Source organism: Phyllobates terribilis, unplaced genomic scaffold (genome assembly GCF_046119375.1).
Source record: "Phyllobates terribilis strain yellow unplaced genomic scaffold, ASM4611937v1 Scaffold_13__5_contigs__length_258822181, whole genome shotgun sequence".
Classification (NCBI taxonomy): Eukaryota; Metazoa; Chordata; class Amphibia; order Anura; family Dendrobatidae; genus Phyllobates; species Phyllobates terribilis.
This window is the reverse complement of record NW_027362773.1, coordinates 48,503,907-48,524,581: the sequence shown is the minus strand read 5'-3', so window position 1 is coordinate 48,524,581 and position 20,675 is coordinate 48,503,907. Positions and strand designations below refer to the sequence as shown.

The 20,675-nt window shown below is 43.1% G+C and overlaps 1 non-coding gene across 1 annotated transcript; it reads left to right on the top strand.

The window, feature by feature from the left end:
- The first annotated feature begins 15,832 nt into the window (after positions 1 to 15,832).
- TRNAS-AGA (transfer RNA serine (anticodon AGA)) lies at positions 15,833 to 15,914 on the top strand. The gene has a single exon. It is a non-coding gene; the product is annotated as a tRNA-Ser (tRNA).
- The last annotated feature ends 4,761 nt before the right edge of the window (positions 15,915 to 20,675 follow it).

Below are 20,675 nucleotides of genomic sequence, written 5' to 3'. Positions count from 1 at the left end.
TTGGCTACAGAAATGCTTCCTTTCCGCCTGGTGGACACAGAGGATTTTCGACACCTTATGTCCGTCGCAGTGCCCCAGTACCAGATGCCCAGTCGGCACTACTTCTCAAAGAAAGGTGTGCCTGTGCTCCACCAGCATGTCGCACACAACATCACCGCTTCTTTGAGAAACTCTGTGTGTGACAGGGTGCATTTCACCACAGACAATTGGACGAGTAGGCATGGACAGGGGCGTTACATGTCGCTGACTGGGCACTGGGTAACTATGGTGACAGCAGGACAAGGGGCTGCTGTCCAAGTCTTGCCGTCCCCTCGAGTTGTGCGTCATTCCTCTTTATCTCAAAGTTCCTCCACTGCTTCTGCCTCCTCAACCTCCTCTCGGTCCTCCACCTGCACCCAAAGCCTGTCTAGTCATGTCACAAGCTTTCTAACTGCGCAGAAGTGATCCTGCACACCTCCTTACTATGCTGGCAGCAGGGCTCAACGTCATCAGGCGGTTTTTATTTTGAAATGTCTGGGAAATGTGAGTCACACAGCAGAGGAGTTGTGGTCAGCTCTGGAGAACCAGTTTCATGAATGGTTGTCTCCACTGGACCTGAAACCAGGGAAGGCCGTGGGCGACAATGCTGCAAACCTCGGTGCGGTACTTCGCCGGGGCAATGTCACACACGTGCCTTGTATGGCTCACGTGTTGAACCTGGTTGTCCAGCAATTTTTAGCCCACTATCCCAGACTAGATGGCCTTCTGCAGAGGGCACGGTCACTGTGTGCTCACTTCCGCCGTTCGCATCCCGCATCTCAGCGACTTCCATCTCTACAGAAGTCGTTTTGCCTGCCACTTCACCGGCTAAAATGCGATGTGCCTACCCGGTGGAATTCAACTCTGCACATGTTGCAGCGACTGTGGCAGCACTGACAAGCCCTGGTGCAATACATTGTGGCGTATAGCCTGGGTCAACAAGATCCAGAGGTGGGGCAAATCACGCTGGAGGAGTGGTCTCAGATCAGGGACCTATGCACCCTTCTGCACAGTTTTGAAATGGCGATGAAGATGTTTAGTGCTGACGATGCCATTATCAGCATGACTATTCCGGTGATTTGCATGCTGGAGCACATGCTAAACAGAATTCGGAGTCAGGTGGTGGCACAAGAGGAGGTGGAGGAAGTAGAGGAGGAGTTGTATGCGGAAGGGCTAACATCTGCAAGTTCCAGACGGTCGGCAGCACCAAGGCGGCAGGCATGTGAGGGTGGGGGAGATGGTTTTACCAGGGCGCATGGTAGCAGCCAAACTAGTGAGGAAGGTGCAGGAGCCCAGGAAGAAGTGGAGGATGAACTGATGGAAGACTCATCAGATGAGGGAGACCTTGATCACATTTATGTTGTGCGACGTTGGGGGGAGAGGGCAGAGGAAGGAAGCATGATTGTTACCTCGCCACCAACACAACAGGGACTTGGTGCTCCTGGATGCGCAAGACACATGAGTGGCTTCTTGCTGCACTACCTGCAACATGACCCTCAAATTGTGAGAATTAGAAATAATCCTGACTACTGGGTTGCCACACTGTTAGATCCTCGGTACAAAAGTAAATTTGCAGAAATTATTCCTGCCATAGAAAGGGATGCACGCATGCAGGAGTATCAACAGAGACTGTTGCAGAATCTTACATGTGCTTTTCCCCAAAACACCAGTGGTGCACGTAGTGAATCTCACAGTTCCAACTTGCCAACCGTGGGACCGTCAAGTGTTCAGCACTCAAAACGTTACAGAAACACAGTATCTGCTGGTAACATCAATTTTGCGGAATCATTTCACCACTTTTTTAGCCCATCCTTTGCAAGGCCACAGGAGACAAGAAGTCTGACACATAGTCAACGCCTAGAGACGATGGTACAGGAGTATCTCCAAGTAAACATTGAAGCCATGACTGTGTCACTGGACCCTTGCTCTTTTTGGGCTTCCAATCTGGATAAATGGCCGGAGCTCTCTACTTACACCTTGGAGATCTTGTCATGCCCTGCAGCCAGCTTTCTGTCTGAACGTGTGTTCAGCGCTGCTGGTGGTGTGCTGACAGATAAGCGCACGCGGCTCTCCACTGATAATGTAGACAGACTCATGTTCATAAAGATGAACAAATCATGGCTCCGAATCGACTTTTATACCCCTGTGCCATCCTGGGGAGAGTAAAAGCTTGATGATTTGTTGAAATCACCTCACCAACCGTTTTAAGCTTTCAAATTACTAATCATGTTTATCTGTATCTTGGCTGGAAAATAATTTGGGCCTTGTAGAAGTGTGCTGTACTGATTCTATTAGGCCATCTATACTAAACTCCACCAGATTTAAAATTACTAATCATGTTTATCTGTATCTTGGCTGGAAAATAATTTGGGCCTTGTAGCAGTGTGCAGTACTGATTCTATTAGGCCTTCTATACTAAACTCCACCAGATTTAAAATTACTAATCGTGTTTATCTGTGTCTTGGCTGGAAAATAATTTGGGCTTTGTAGCAGTTTGCAGTACTGATTCTATTAGGCCATCTATACTAAGCTCCACCAGCTTTCAAATTAATAATAATTTTTAGCTGCATCTAGCCCGGAAAATATTTTTGGGGCTCCTAGATGTGCAAGACACATGAGTGCCTTCTTGCTGCACTACCTACAACATGACCCTCAGATTGTCAGAATTCGAAGTAATCCTGACTACTTGGTTGCCACACTCTTTGATCAACCATTTCATTTTATTAAAGAGCAAAAAAATGGTCATTTTTGAAATTATATGCATTAGCAGGTTATTAGAAACTGAAATCAAACAGTTTTCAACTCAAAACTTTATTCTAGGTGATGTTACATTTGCACATAGGACCCCTTGTTCGAAAGGAGCTTCTGAACTCTCTCGTCCATTGAATTTGTCAGGTTTTGGATGGTTTCTGCTTCAATTGTTTTGCATGAGGACAGAATACCCTCCCAGAGCTGTTGCTTAGATGTGAACTGCCTCCCGCCACCATAGACACTCCTTTTGATGATGCTCCAGAGGTTCTGAATGGGGTTGAGGTCAGGGGAGCATGGGGGTCACACCATAAGTTTGTCCCCTTTTATGCCCATATCAGCCAGAGATGCAGATTTGTTATGTGCAGCATGAGATGGTGCATTATCATGCATGAAAATGATCTTGCTGCGGAATACATGGTTCTTCTTCTTGAACCATGGCAGGAAGTGCTGTTTGAGAAACTCCACATACATTATGGAGTACTTCTTTACCCCTTCAGGGATCCTAAAGGGGCCGACAATCTCTCTCCCCATGATTCCAGCCCAAAACATTACTCCACCTCCTCCTTGTTGGCGCCGTAGTCGTGTTTGCATGGGGTGTCCATCAACCAGCCATCCTCCACTCCATCCATCTGGACCATTGAGCGTTGCACCGCACTCATCGATGAACAAAACAGTTTTGAAGTCAGTCTTCATGTATTGTTTGGCCCACTGGAGCCATTTCTGCTTTTGTGCAGTGGATAGAGGAGGTCGACATGATGGCTTACGCACAGCTGCAAACCTCTGAAGGACTCTACATCTTGTTGTTCGGCGGACGTTGGAGGCACCAGCAGCTTAAAAAACTTGTCTGCTGCTATGACAAGGCTTTTTTGCCGCTGCTCTTTTAATCTGACTTAATTGCCTGTAGGAAAGAGTCCTCAATTTTCCCTTATCAGCATGCACACGTGTGTACTGTGAATAAGCTACATACTTCTTGATTGTGCGATGATCAGGATGAAGTGTCTTGGCAATGTTGATTGTAGTCATGCCTTGACCTAAACACTCCACAATTTGTTGCTTCTCCGCAGCCGACACATCCTTTTTCTTTCCCATTTTTGCAGAAAATGTAGGCTGCTTAATAATGTGGGACAGCCTTCTTAAGTAGTCTTGCCTTTCATTGGACACACCTGCCAAACTAATTAGCACAGGTGTCTGCAATTGCTTACAGTGATATAAAGAGCCCTGACACACATCACCATCAATGAGTTTAACTGACAAACAAAAAAATTCTTACCTTATCACTCCTAAACACTTTTTGCATAATAATTTGGAACACAGTGTACATGTGCTTTTCCACAAAACACCAGTGGTTCACGTAGTGAATATTACAGTTCTAACTTGCCAACCATGGTCTGTATGTTATTGTTTAATAAAGGGCCCAAAATTAAGATAACATACAGTGCTGGCCAAAAGTATTGGCACCCCTGCAATTCTGTCAGATAATACTCAGTTTCTTCCTGAAAATGATTGCAATCACAAATTCTTTGGTATAATTCTCTTCATTTAATTTGTCTTCAATGAAACAAACACAAAAAGAATTGTCCTAAAGCCAAATTGGATATAATTCCACACCAAACCTAAAAAAGGGGGTGGACAAAAGTATTGGCACCCTTTGAAAAATCATGTGATGATTCTCTAATTCGTGTAATTAACAGCACCTGTAACTTACCTGTGGCACCTAACAGGTGTTGACAATAACTAAATCACCCTTGCAGCCAGTTAACAAAGATTAAAGTTGACTCAACCTCTGTCTTGTGTCCTTGTGTGTACCACATTGAGCATGGAGAAAAGAAAGAAGACCAAAGAACTTTCTGAGGACTTGAGAAACCAAATTGTGAGGAAGCATGAGCAATCTCAAGGCTACAAGTCCATCTCCAAATACCTGAATATTCCTGTGTCTTCTGTGCGCAGTGTCATCAAGAAGTTTAAAGCCCATGGCTCTGTGGCTAACCTCCCTAGATGTGGACGGAAAAGAAAATTGACAAGAGATTTCAACGCAAGATTGTGCGGATGGTGGATAAAGAACCTCGACTAACATCCAAACAAGTTCAAGCTGCCCTGCAGTCCGAGGGTACAACAGTGTCAACCCGTACTATCCGTCGGCGTCTGAATGAAAAGGGACTGTATGGTAGGATACCCAGGAAGACCCCACTTCTTACCCCGAGACATAAAAAAGCCAGGCTGGAGTTTGCCAAAACTTACCTGAGAAAGCCTAAAACGTTTTGGAAGAATGTTCTCTGGTCAGATGAGACAAAAGTAGAGCTTTTTGGGAAAAAGCATCAACATAGAGTGTACAGGAAAAAAAAAGAGGCATTCAAAGAAAAGAACACGGTCCCTACAGTCAAACATGGCGGAGGTTCCCTGATGTTCTGGGGTTGCTTTGCTGCCTCTGGCACTGGACTGCTTGACCGTGTGCATGGCATTATGAAGTCTGAAGACTACCAACAAACTTTGCAGCATAATGTAGGGCCCAGTGTGAGAAAGCTGGGTCTCCCTCAGAGGTCATGGGTCTTCCAGCAGGACAATGACCCAAAACACACTTCCAAAAGCACTATAAAATGGTTTTAGAGAAAGCACTGGAGACTTCTAAGGTGGCCAGCAATGAGTCCAGACCTGAATCCCATAGAACACCTGTGGAGAGATCTCAAAATGGCAGTTTGGAGAAGACACCCTTCAAATATCAGAGACCTGGAGCAGTTTGCCAAAGAAGAATGGTCTACAATTCCAGCAGAGCATTGTAAGAAACTCATTGATGATTACCGGAAGCGGTTGTTCGCAGTTATTTGGGCTAAAGGTTGTGCAACCAAGTATTAGGCTGAGGGTGCCAATACTTTTGTCCGGCCCTTTTTTGGAGTTTTGTGTGAAATGATCAATGATTTGATTTTTGCTTCATTCTCTTTTGTGTTTTTTCCTTGCAAGCAAATTAAATGAAGATAATAATACCAAAGAATTTGTGATTGCAATCATTTTCAGGAAGAAACTGAGTATTATCTGACAGAATTCGAGGGGTGCCAATACTTTTGGCCAGCACTGTAGATGGGAGAGATCTTTATGAATAGGAATTCCTAAGTATTTGATACCCTGTGAGGGCCAGGCAAAGGGAAAGTTGGACTGGATGGAATCCTGTATGGATTTGGGGAGGGAGACATCGAGGGCCTCAGACTTTGCTGCATTGATTTTAAAATTTGACCATGTAACATAGTGATCTATTTCAGCCATAACAGCAGGGATGGATATATGTGATTGTGTGATATATGCTAAGACATCATCAGCAAATGCATAGCACTTGTACTCGGTGCCTCCCACCTCAATCCACCTAATATTGTTGTTATGGCGAATTGATGAGAGCAGGTGCTCCGTCACTAGGATGTATAAGAGAGGGGACAGAGGACATCCTTGCCTTGTCCCATTGGTGATTATGAAAGGTGATGAAATTGTTCCATTTATCTTCAGCCTAGGTGACGTATTGCGATACAGGGCCGTGATTTTGGCTATAAAAGGGTCCCCTAGACCCTACCCCAATCTTTTTAAGAGAATAATATATGGCGTGCCAGGAGACTCTATGGAATGCTTTCTCATCATCCAACGAGAGTATCTAATTACAAATTTTTAACTGCATCTAGCCCAGGAAACACTTTGTGCCTAGTAGCAGTGTCTGCTAGTCAGCGGATTATCCCAGCTGTTAAGCAAGCTACACCACCTGTAGTGTGGACACTTAATTTTTTTAAAGGAAATGGTTCGGGCCCCCTGGGACACTCAGTGAAGAGCATCGGGGAGGCACCCCAAGGCATAGGGGCTGGGACTGGCGGTAGGACGCCTTGAGGTGGACCGCCGAGCTCGGTCCTTATAAAACTTTTTAACTGCAGCAGCTTTAGTGGACGCTACTGGAGCTGGAATTATGCGGCTGCTGGCATGAGACTTGCCCTCCAATAGATCCTTGTAAAAGGATTTAAAGTGTACTCATTCAAATTAGAGTGACAATTTAAATTAAAAAGATTAGACCTGCCTCCACCGCAGTGGGGCTCGCTCGACCCACCAGCGGACAGGCACCAGTATTGGGAGAGGGGGGCTGGCCGTCAGGGTCCACCGCGGCTCTGGAAAAAAGCCAGCGACACGGAGGTCGCACGGGCAGGAACGGACTGGCCGTGTCGGCTTTGCACTTTTTGGGTGTTAAAAGGGCATGACATGCCTATATCTGTGTCTCCCCCTCCTATTACTCCTCCACCACTTTTATTTTCGCATGACTATATGTACTTGTCACTTTTCCATGTGTTAATTGTGTCTTCTGAGCAGTTTGTCAGCTTTTGGACACCTTTGAAGGTGTTTTCTATGTGTTTCTATGTGTTTTTATTTGCCTGCCATTGGTTTTAACGTTGTTCGACGGTGTTCGACGAACAGTTCGACGAACAGTTCGGCAAACACATGGGTGTTCGACGAACCGAACCGAACTCGAACACTGCGGGGGTGGCTCAGCACTAGTCCTGGGCCTCCCAGGCTAGGCCCGCCTCCGGAGCAGAGCTCATGCAGAGCCTCTACTCCTGTCACTTTTCCTCCTCTGACTGGCTTGCTCTTTCTAAGATTGCTTCCTATTTATACTCTCCCTGTCATGTGCTCCCCTAAGCTGCTTTCTCCACCCACACCCACGACATAGGACCCTCCCGCCAGCTAGGGACCTGGGACTGTGCGCTCCCTTAGGAGCAATCTCGCCCTACCCCCACTGCGGGTAGATGTTGGATGCAGGTGTTAGGGTCCCGAGCCATACTCCTTCCTTACCTGAGGGTGAGATACCACACCTCTGGGTGAGATGCAGTACCTCTGTGGCGACTGAACCCTCAGGGGCGCCACACACCCTTCTGCACAGTTTTGAAATGGCGACAAAGATGTTTAGTGCTGACGATGCCATTATCAGCATGACTATTGCGGTGATCTACATGCTGGAGCACACGTTAAACATAATTCACAGTCAGGTGGTGGGACAAGAGGAAGTGGAGGAAGTAGAGGAGGAGTCGTATGCGGAAAGGATAACATCTCCAAGGTCCAGACGGTCGGCAGCACCAAGGTGGCAGGCATGGGAGGGTGGGGGAGAAAGATTAACCAGGGCGCATGGTAGCAGCCAAACTGTTGAGGAAGGTGCAGGAGCCGAGGAAGAAGTGGAGGACGAACTGGCGATGGGAATGTAAGACTCATCAGATGAGGGAGACCTTGATCACATTTCTGTTGTGTGAGGTTGGGGGGAGAGGGCAGAGGAAGGAAGCATGATTCTTACCTCGCTACCAACACAACAAGGACTTGGCCCTCCTAGATGCGCAAGACACATGCGTGCCTTCTTGCTGCACTACCTGCAACATGATCCTTGGATTGTCAGAATTCGAAGTAATCCCGACTACTGGGTTGCCACACTCTTAAATCCCCAGTACAAAAGTAAATTTGATTAAATAATTCCTGCCATAGAAAGGGATTCACGCATGCAGGAGTATCAGCAGAGGCTGTTGCAGAATCTTACATGTGCTTTTCCACAAAACACCAGTGGTGCACGTGGTGAATCTCACAGTTCTAACTTGCAAACCGTGGGACTTTCGAGTCTTCATCACTCAAACCGTAACAGTAACCCACTATCTGTTTGTAACAGCAATTTTGTGGTATCGTTTCACCACTTTTTTAGACCATCCTTTGCAATGCCACAGGAGACAAGAAGTCTGACACATAGTCAACGCCTAGAGAGGATGGTACAGGAGTATCTCCTAGTGAACATCGAAGCCATGACTGGGTCACTGGACCCTTGCTCATTTTGGGATTCCAATCTGGAAAAATGTCCGGAGCTCGCCACTCACGCCTTGGAGATCTTGTCATGCCCTGCAGCCAGCATTGTGTTCAGCGCTGCTGCTGGTGTGCTGACAGATAAGCGCACGCGGCTGTCCACTGAGAATATAGACAGACTCACGTTCATAAAAATGAACAAATCATGGATCCGAAACGACTTTTCTACCCCTGTGTCATCCTGGGGAGACTAAAAGCTTGAGGATTTGGTAAAATCACCTCACCAACCGTTTTAAGCAACTCTGGGGCAATTGATGCCACTTAAGTGGTGTCTGTGCCTCAATTTTTGGAAAAAATGGAGATTCTTTTTGGATTCCCCTTGCTGTATTTTACGTGACGTTGGCATCGTCAATTCCAGGTGGGTTGGGTTGCTCCCCCCCCCTTTTAATCGTAAGAAACTGCATACACTATGGCTTGGGGTAACACAGATGGTTGAGTCTGAAGAGCTGTTTACTCAGAGGTATGCTCCAAAGCTTCAGTGTCTGCTAGTCAGCGTAGTTGCCCAGCTGCGAAGCAAGCTGCACCGTCTGTGTATCTAATAAAAATTTTTAAATGCATCTAGCCTAGGCAGACTATGGGGACCTCCAACCAAACCCAGACGCTCAGCCCCCCTAACGCCCCCCTTTCCTTGACTATACAATAATGTAACTCTTACATCTGGATGGGTGAGGATCGGTCACAGCTTTATTAACTCTTTATACTAATTCCATTAGAAAGGCATTTTATTTCTTAAATAATTCAGCTTGTTGCAGCATGCCCTGGGTCTCCACATGGGCAAGTTGGCCAACAAGTGTAACTCTCCAGCATGTCCTTTCTATTTCCAGGCCACAGAGGATCCTGCGTACTTGTATGTAGGACTCTGACCCCCATCCATCACTCTTAACGCTTGTTCCACTCCATCCTGGAGTCCTGACAGGAGTATGTCCAGTCCAATATCCATTAAGTGAACACCGTCGGGCCGTATGAGGCCTGCTTTATCTCCTTCCAGTTGTCGGTGTTGTATCACTACACCGCCTCTGTCTCTTCTAAATTTTGCCATCCGAATATTTATTACCCACCTTGTCCGTTCGATGGCCGTGATGTCTCGCACACCTTGCCATACCACTATCGGCACAATCTCTGTACATACTATAGTTAGTTTTGTGAAAAATTCTCTGAAGCGCTCAGTGTCTAGTTTCGTTATTGCCATTAGTTATGCGCTCTTGTGATGACCTAGGTCGTTTCCCCCGGCCTGTATAACTAAGTTGACCGGACCTCTTGCCTCTCCCTACCTTGATTACCTCCATTAGTACCTGTGTCCAAAGCAGGCCTCTAATACCTCTCCAGTTGAAATATGTGTTATGAAACTCTAATTTCCTCCAGCCTGGGTGGACTTTCGCCCTTTTTTATGCCCAATATATATACGAGTGGCCTATCACCCACACTGTTGGCTTAGCGTCACCTGTAAAAGAAACAAACCACGTTAGGATAACAAGTCCGGTCTTATGTATCTTGCCAAACACGTGGATCGCTATCTCCCTATCCTCTGAACTTCCGTTTCTGACAGTCCTGCTCTTGCTGCTTCCGTGGCCGCGCCTATGCAGAATGAGTGTGTCCCATAATCTTTGGGGTGGTTCCCTGTCGATGTTAGGCATTTATTAAATATAGCTTGGAACTGGTATCTTGATAATGGCATTCCATCAATGTGTGATAGGAAGAAATTACTTTATGATCTGATGGCTAAATATGTTTTTACTATTGTTACCTGACTCAGTGTACCGTTTGTGGGTTGTAGAAGTACCCAAGTGCCCCTGCCCGCTGGAACCGTTTTCGATTGGCGTATGCGTAGACGTATTGCATTATTGGCTATGACTATGTCCTGGTGTAATAAGCCTCCACTGGTGGTAATTTTGGATTGAGGGACTGATTCGCTTATGCATAGCACCCCGAAGAAGGCAATCTCAAATGCAGTAGACAGTAGTGTTGCTTCAAATTGTGAGTGTCATGTTAATGGTGTTAGTGATATGATGTGAAAAATCAGTTTTAGTGACACGGGACGGGACGTCTACACTCCTGACTTGGCTGACCCCTTTTCCACCCTTTTATGGATTGTCTGATGATGAATCTCTGTCACATTTCCCCAATTCAGTAGTTGGAAGTGAAATGCTTCACCGGTCAGACACCGCTGCGCTGGCGCCCCTGATATGCCCCTCCTCATTAGCTGGTGGAGAAATTCTATGGTGACTTGTAATCTGGCTTGTTCACATTGGTCAACCCGTCTGCCTGCTACTAGTCATGTCCACTCTTCCCATGCCTTACCGTATGCTTGCCACGTCGACGGGGCAACTGACGCTCTGATTAATGGCATCAACTATACGCCACTAGATCCCATAGGGAGGGTGGGCAACTGTTGCCCGATGGGAGGGTGTTGGGGAGGAGCTCTGTGAAAATCTGCCAATTGAATTGTGATAAAGCATTAGCAGCAGCTTTAGACCCCTCAGGATTGTGGCTAGCGCAAACCCATACATTGTGTTTTAGGCACAGGAATGCTAGCCGGCGTAGTATGCCTAGCACTGGGAGAGACGATGATGCTGGTGTTTTTTGTTATGAAGCGTATAATTTTGGTAGCAAGGCACGCGCCCCATATTTCTATTGCTACCACTATTGGAAAGAAAAATTATTTTCCGGGCTAGATGCAGCTAAAAATTATTATTAATTTCAAAGCTGGTGGAGCTTGGTATAGATGACCTAATACAATGAGTACCACACACTGCTAATTTCCCCAAAATTATTTTACAGGCAAGATGCAACTAAAAATTATTATTAATTAGAAAGCGGGTGGAGCTTAGTATAGATGGCCTAATAGAATGAGTACCACACACTGCTAATATGCCCAAAATTATTTTACAGGCAAGATGCAGCTAAAATTATTATTAATTTCAAAACTGGTGGAGCTTGGTATAGATGGCATAATACCATGAGTACCACACACTGCTACTATGCCCAAAATTATTTTCCAGGCAAGATGCAGCTAAAAATTATTATTAATTTCAAAACTGGTGGAGCTTAGTATAGATGGCCTAATACAATGAGCACCACACACTGCTACTATGCCCAAAATTATTTTCCAGGCAAGATGCAGCTAAAGATTATTAGTAATTTGAAAGCTGGTGGAGCTTAGTATAAATGGCCTAATAGAATGAGAACCACACACTGCTAATATGCCCAAAATTATTTTCCTGGCAAGATGCAGCTAAAAATTATTATTAATTTGATAGCTGGTGGAGCTTAGTATAGAAGGCCTAAGAGAATGAGTACCACACACTGCTAATATGCCCAAAATTATTTTACAGGCAAGATGCAGCTAAAAATTATTAATAATTTCAAAGCTGGTGGAGCTTGGTGTATATGGCCTAATACAATGAGTACCACACACTGCTACTAAGCCCAAAATTATTTTCCGAGCTAGATGCAGATAAAAATTATTTGTAATTTGCAAGCTGGAGGAGCTTAGTATAGATGGACTAAGAATAAGTCCCACACACTGCTACAAGCCGAAAATTATTTTCCGAGCTAGATGCAGATAAAAATTATTACTAATTTGCAAGCTGGTGGAGCTTAGTATAGATGGCCTAATAGAATGATGCTATGCCCAAAAGGTTTTACTTGGCTAGGTGCAGTAAAAAAAATTGTATTCTATACACAGGTGGTGTAGTTTGTAACACAGATACGCTACTCCACTGATTAACACACACTGCAAGAGGCCAAAAAGGATTTGCTTAGCTAGATTTAGCCAAATGCTGTGAAAAACACTTGCACAGCACTGGCACAGACCTGCCTGCTAAAAGTCGTAGGAAATGTTGTAACCTAGTCCTCAAAAGGACTGCAATCACAACTATTCCCTACTCCCAAGCTATCTGTATATTTCAGAGAAAATTGGCTTGAAATTAACACTGAAAGTTTAGTGCACACAGCAACAGTGGTGCCGTCTAACACGCAGCTGCAGCAGTGAGAAAATTGTGGCGACGGGGAAAATGCCCGGGTCTTATAGGGCAAGGACATGTGACATGCACAGCCAATGACACAAGCCCTTGCTTGTGTGAAAAAAAGCAGTTCGCTTCGTGTGTGCACTGCTGATAGGCTGACAGATTGCACCAACCCACTGTAAATGCAGGAAAGAGAAAAAAAAATGGAGATCATTATTTCTGCAGAGATACATCCCACTGAACACTCAAACTGCTTATTAACATTGATTATCAGCATTACTGTGAAAAAATCCAGCTATGATTTTGGTGCACGAACAGTTATCGAACATAAACTCGAACAGCCGGATTTTTTTTCAAATCGTTCGTGTTCGCTGAACGGCTCGAAACCGGCTCAAAATAGCTCGAATTTGAGGTTGACGAATAGTTTGAGTCGAACAATGCTCAACTTTTCTCTGGACTTTTAATACATTGTTCTGAGTTCAAATCTCAGTAGAAAGTGGGAAATTCTTCATGAATCGCAGGTTTCAGTTTTTCCGCTCACACTGTGTCCTCCTATGCCCAAGGTTTAACATATGAAGACAAAGATAAAATCCACATACCAAAAGCCAAAAAAGACTTGAATATTACAAGGATCCATGGAACGATCACTTTGAATCCTATGGCCAAAGTTATCTATTATATAGGATAAGCGGAAGTTAAAATTCACATCAGGAAACGAAACTCATGCTATTTATTTGACACCAAGCAACCATTTTCTATGACTTGTGTTAATGATCACATCACACTTTTTCCAGGGGGGTAAAACTGACCTGGATTTCAAGCCAAAATGGCTTCAGGAAACATCAGCATTTTTTTTTCCTGAGTCATCTTTTCTCTTGTTCTTCAGCATTTCCTAATGCGATTTGTAAACATTTTTGGTGGCGTTTTTCTAAGAATTGTTTTGGGCATCTTTTGAGTGCGTTTTTGTGTCTCACAAATCTCACCAAAAGTCACTCAGGAGCCTTTCAGGGGTCTTTCTTACCTTACCCTTGACTTGCGCTATAAGTCTGGAACTCTTCTAAGTGAAAAACACCTGAAGAATGATGTGCTCATTTCAGTTAACCGCTTGGCGTTTTTGGCAACTTGATGCTGTTAAAAGGCACTCAAAAGCCTGATCATATGAAAAGCAAGTCTTTTTTACATGGAAATTAATATGTTCTGAACTTTGAGCATTTTGAGAGTTTTTTACAGGATGTTTTTGTAGTGGACCCATTTCAAATCCGCCTTATGAAGTGGGAAAAGCCATGAAATGTACAAGGTTCTAATTGATGATGACTTTAAATCAGATTTCTGCATTTTAGTGAGGCCTAGAATTTTGCTTTGCTTTTCTAAGATGTCTTCCAGAGGGATAATCACTGATCTTGATAATGGTGCTTTAAGAAAAGGTGTATGAAACTCACCAGAATTTCATGTCAGAGTAGTCGTGGCTGAGTGGTTAAGGCAATGGATTAGAAATCCATTGGTGTCTACCCGTGCAGGTTCAGATCCTGATGGCTACGTCCATGTTCCCAAAACTTTTGACCGATTCTTGAAGATCAATTTTCATATTCCCTCGTCTATCTCCCAAGACAGTGGTCTGTGATCTTTGGACTGGGTTTGTATAACCATACTTACAGTATCTTCGGATCTTCTTTTGATTAGCCTGCCCTGCGCGACATAATGTGCGTCCCGATGCTAAACAAAAGAAGCACCGCCGGTGCCATCAAGTACGAAGACCTTCTCCCCCTCTTGTCCAGCGGCCACAGAGCACTATCATGGCTGATGGACTGGGACATGGGCTTCGATTTCTGCAAATTCTACTTGAATTAAGTCTCGGATGAAAGCTTTTACTACACAATGAATATTCTTTACCAACTTCTGGATGAACAGTTTTTTAACAGTATAAGTTTTGCAATTTCTTTTTTCTCACCCTTTTTCCAAGTAATAGATGCAACACTCTATTTGCCAGTTTTTATCAACATTTAAAACTCTCCTTGTTGTGATATCGTGGAATTTTAGGCACACTTGTGAAATAAAAGGATAGTAGATATTAATTTACCATTTTGTATTATTAGTAGATTTGCACTGTAGCTTTAGAGTCTGTTTTCACCACCTTTCATGATTTAACATGTTCGTTCCACCCTTTTCTTCACAAGAAGATCCAGCTAGGTACTTTGCCCCTCTGGTTCCATGGTGTAATGGTATGCACTCTTGACTTTGAATCCAGTGATCTGAGTTCAAATCTCAGTGGAACATGGGTTATTCTTCATGAAATGCAGGTTTCACTTTTTCCGCTCACTCTGTGTCCTCCTATGCCCAAGGTTTAACATATAAAGACAAAGTTAAAATCCACATACCAAAAGCCAAAAAACACTTGAATATTACAAGGATCCATAAAATCATCACTTTGAATCCCATGGCCAAAGTTACCTATTATATAGGATTAGCGAAATTTAAAATTGACGTCAGGAAACAAAACTCATACTATTTATGTGACACCAAGCAACCATTCTCTATGACTTGTGTTAATGATCACATGAAACTTTTTCCAGGTGGGTAAAATTGACATGGATTTCAAGCCAAAATGGCTTCAGGAAACATCAGCATTTTATTTTCCTGAGTCATCTTTTCTCTTGTTTTTCAGCATTTCCTAATGCGGTTTGTAAATATTTTTGGTGGCGTTTTTCTAAGAATTGTTTTGGGCATCTTTTGAGTGCATTTTTGTGACTTCTTTTTGTGGCTCACTAAACTCACCAAAAGTCACTCAGGAGCCTTCTAGGGGTCTTTCTTACCTTCCCCTTGACTTGCATTATAAGTCTGGAACTCTACTAAGTGAAAAACGCCTGAAGAATGATGTGCTCAATTCAGTTAACCGCTTGACGTTATTGGCAACTTGATGCGGTTAAAAGGCCCACAAAAGCCTCATCATATGAAAAGCAAGTCTTTTTTACATGGAAATTAATATGTTCAGACCTTTGAGCATTTTCAGAGCTTTTTTCAGGATGTTTTTGTAGTGGACCCAGTTCAAATCCGCCTTATGAAGAGTGTAAAGCAATGAAATGTACAAGGTTCTAATTGATGATGACTTTAAATCAGATTTTTACATTTTAGTGAGGCTTAGAATTTTGCTTTGCTTTTCTAAGATGTCTTCCAGAGGGATAATCACTGATCTTGATCATGGTGCTTTAAGAAAAGGTGTGTGAAACTCACAAGTATTTTACGGCTGAGTAGTTGTGGCCGAGTGGTTAAGGTGATGGACTAGAAATCCATTGGGGTCTCCCCGCGCAGGTTCAAATCCTGCTGACTACGTCCATGTTTCCAATACTTTGGATGGATTATTGAAGATTAATTTTCATATTCCCTCTTCTGTCTTCCAGGACAGTAGTCTGTGATCTTTGGACTGGATTTGTAGAACCATACGGACAGCATCTTTGGATCTTCTTTTGATTAGCCTGCTCTGCGCGACATAACGTGCGTCCTGATGCTATACAAAAGAAGCACCGCGGGTGCCATCAAATAAGTAGACCTTCTCGCGCTCTTGTCCAGTGGTCACAGAGCATTATCGTGGCTGATGGACTGGGACATGGGCTTTGATTTCTACAAACACTACTTGAATTTTGTCTCGGATGAAAGCTTTTACCACACAATGAATAATCCTTAGCAACTTCTGGATGAACAGCTTTCTAACAGTATAACTTTTGCAATTTCTTTTTTCTCACCCTTTTTCCAAGTAATAGATGCAACACTCTATTTGCCAGTTTTTATCAACATTTAAAACTCTCCTTGTTGTGATATCGTGGAATTCTAGGCACACTTGTGAAAAAAAAAGGATAGTAGATATTAATCGACCATTTTGTATTAATAGTAGATTTGCACTGCAGCTTTAGAGCCTGTTTTCACAACCATTCAAGATTTAACATGCTCGTTTCACCCTTTCCTTCACAAGAAGATCCAGCTAGGTACATCGTCACTCTGGTTCCATGGTGTAATGTTTAGCACTCTGGACTTTGAATCCAGTTATCTGAGTTCAAACCTCAGTGGAAGCTGGGTAATTCTTCATGAAAAGCAGGTTTCTCCTTTTCCGTTCACACTGTGTCCTCCTATGCCCTAGGTTTAACATATAAAGCCAAAGTTAAAATCCACATACCAAAAGCCAAAAAAACTTGAAATTACAAGGATCCATAAAATGATCGCTTTGAATCCTATGGCCAAAGTTATCTATTATATAGGATTAGCGAAAGTTGAAATTCACGTCAGGAAACAAAACTCATACTATTTATGTGACAACAAGCAACCATTCTCTATGACTTGTGTTAATGATCACATGACACTTTTTCCAGGTGGGTAAAACTGACATGGATTTCAAGACAAAATGGCTTCAGGAAACATCAGCATTTTATTTTCCTGAGTCATCTTTTCTCTTGTTTTTCAGCATTTCCTAATGCGGTTTGTAAACATTTTTGGTGGCGTTTTTCTAAGAATTGTTTTGGGCATCTTTTGAGTGCGTTTTTGTGGCTTCTTTTTGTGGCTCTCAAAACTCACCAAAAGTCACTCAGGAGCCTGCCAGGGGTCTTTCTTACCTTCCCCTTGACTTGCATTATAAGTCTGGAACTCTTCTAAGTGAAAAACACCTGAAGAATGATGTGCTCATTTCAGTTAACCGCTTGGCGTTTTTGGCAACTTGATGCGGTTAAAAGGCGCTCAAATGCCTGATCATATGAAAAGCAAGTCTCTTTTACATGGAAATTAATATGTTCAGACCTTTGAGCATTTTCAGAGTTTTTTTCAGTATGTTTTTGTAGTGGACCCAGTTCAAATCCGCCTTATGAAGAGGGAAAAGCCATGAACTGCACAAGGTTCTAATTGATGATGACTTTAAATCAGATTTTAACATTTTAGTGAGGCCTAGAATTTTGCTTTGCTTTTCTAAGATGTCTTCCAGAGGGATAATCACTGATCTTGATCTTTGTGCTTTAAGAAAAGGTTTGTAAAACTCACAAGTGATTTCATGTCTGAGTAGTCGTGGCTGAGTGGTTAAGACGATGGACTAGAAATCCATTGAGATCTCCCCGCACAGGTTCAAATCCTGCTGGCTATGTACATGTTCCTAATACATTTGACAGATTATTGAAGATCAATTTTCATATTCCCTTGTCTGTCTCCCAAGACAGTGGTCTGTGATCTTTGGACTTGATTTGTAGTACCATACTGACAGGATCTTCTTTTGATTAGCCTGCCCTGCGCGACATAACGCGCGTCCCAATGTTAAAGAAAAGAAGCACCGCGGGTGCCATCAAGTAAGAAGACCTTCTCCAGCTCTTGTCCAGCGACCACAGAGCACTATCGTGGCTGATGGACTGGGACATGGGCTTTGATTTCTACAAACTCTTCTTGAATTATGTCTCGGATGAAAGCTTTTACTACACAATGAATAATCTTTACCAACTTCTGGATGAACAGGGTTCTAACCGTATAAGTTTTGCAATTTATTTTTTCTCACCCTTTTCCCAAGTAATAGATGCAACACTCTATTTGCCAGTTTTTATCAACATTTAAAACTCTCCTTGTTGCGATAGCGTGGGATTCTAGGCACACTTGTGAAATAAAAGGATAGTAGATATTAATTTACCATTTTGTATTAATAGTAGATTTGCACTGCAGCTTTAGAGCCTGTTTTCACCACCATTCATGATTTAACATGCTCGTTTCACCCTTTTCTTCCCAAGAATATCCAGCTAGGTCCATTGTTCCTCTGCTTCCATGGTGTAATTGTTAGCACTCTGGTCTTTGAATTCAGTGCTTTGAATTCAAACCTCCGTGAAATCTGGGTAATTCTTCATGAAATGCAGGTTTCACTTTTCCTGCTGACACTGTGTCCTCCTATGCCCAAGGTTTAACATATAAAGACAAAGTTAAAATCCACATACCAAAAGCCAAAAAAACCTTGAATATTACAAGGAACCATAAAATGATCGCTTTGAATCCTGTGGCCAAAGTTATCGATTATAAAGGATTAGTGAAAGCTGAAATTGACGTCAGAAAACAAAACTCATACTATTTATGTGAAACCAAGCAACCATTCTCTATGACTTGTGTTAATGATCACATGACACTTTTTTCCAGGTGGGTAAAACTGACATGGATTTCAAGGAAAATGGCTTCCGGAAACATCAGCATTTTATTTTCCTGAGTCATCTTTTCTCTTGTTTTTCAACATTTCCTAATGCGGATTGTAAACATTATTGGTGGCGTTTTTCTAAAAATTGTTTTGGGCATCTTTTGAGTGCATTTTTGTGGCTTCTTTTTGTGGCTCACTAAACTCGCCAAAAGTCACTCAGGAGCCTTCCAGGGTCTTTCTTACCTTCCCCTTGACTTGCATTATAAGTCTGGAACTCTTCTGAGTGAAAAACACCTGAAGAATGATGTGCTCATTTCAATTAACTGATTGCCGTTTTTGGCAACTTGATGAGGTTAAACGGCGCTCAAGAGCATGATCATATGAAAAGCACGTCTCTTTTACAAGGAATTTAATATGTTCAGACCTTTGAGCATTTTCAGAGTTTTTTTTCAGTATGTTTTTGTAGTGGACCCAGTTCAAATCCGCCTTATGAAGAGGGTAAAGCCACGAACTGTACAAGGTTCTAATTGATGATGACTTTAAATCAGATTTTTACATTTTAGTGAGGCCTAGAATTTTGCTTTGCTTTTCTAAGATGTCTTCCAGAGGGATAATCACTGTTCTAGATCATGGTGCTTTAAGAAAAGGTATGTGAAACTCACAAGGATTTCATGTCTGAGTAGTCGTGGCCGAGTGGTTAAGGCGATGGACTAGAAATACTTTGGTGTCTCCCCGCGCAGGTTCAAATCCTTCCAGCTACGTCCATGTTCCCAAAACTTTTGACAGATTATTGATGATCAATTTTCGTTTTCCCTCGTCTATTTCCCAAGACAGTGGTCTGTGATCTTTGGACTGGGTTTGTAGAACCATACTGACAGCATCTTCGGATCTTCTTTTGATTAGCCTGCCCTGCGCGACATAACGTGCGTCCCGATGCTAAACAAAAGAAGCACCGCGGGTGCCATCAAGTAAGAAGACCTTCTCCGGCTCTTGTCCAGCGGCCACAGAGCACTATCGTGGCTGCTGGACTGGGACATGGGCTTTGATTTCTACAAACTCTACTTGAATTATGTCTCGGATGAAAGCTTTTACTACACAATGAATAATCTTTAGCAACTTCTGGATGAACAGCTTTCTAACAGGATAAGTTTTGCAATTTATTTTTTCTCACCTTTTTTTCCAAGTAATAAATGCAACACTCTATTTGCCAGTTTTTATCAACATTTAAAACTCTCCTTGTTGTGATATCGTGGAATTCTACGCACACTTGTGGAATAAAAGGATAGTGGATATTAATTTACCATTTTGTATTAATAGTAGAAATGCACTACAGCATTAGAGCCTGTTTTCAAAAACATTCATGATTTAACATGCTCGTTTCACCATTTTCTTCACAAGAATATCCAACTAGATCCATTGTTTCTCTGCTTCCATGGTTAGCACTCTTTTCTTTGAATCCAGTGATCTGAGTTCAAACCTCAGTGGAACCTGGGTAATTCTTCATGAAACGCAGGTTTCGCTTTTTCCGCTCCTATGCCCAAGGTTTAACATATAAAGACAAAGTTAAAATCCACATACAAAAAACTTGAATATTACAAGGATCCATAAAATGATCGCTTTGAATCCTTTGTCCAAAGTTATCTATTATATAGGATTAGCGAAAGTTGAAATTAACGTCAGGAAACAAAACTCATACTATTTATGTGACACCAAGCAACCATTCTCTATGACTTGTATTAATGATTAGTGTTGAGCGAACATGCTCGACACTGCTCGGTACTCGCCCGAGCATCATGCTACTCGGGATGTTCGGCGAGCACCGATCATTTCCGGGTTACTCAGGCGGGAGCTCGGGTCTCCGCCCTGCATGTTTGGCGCTCTTTACAGAGCCAATGAACATGCAGGGATTGCCAGCCAGTCACTGTAATGCCGCAGCCTTGTTGTTTGTGGGC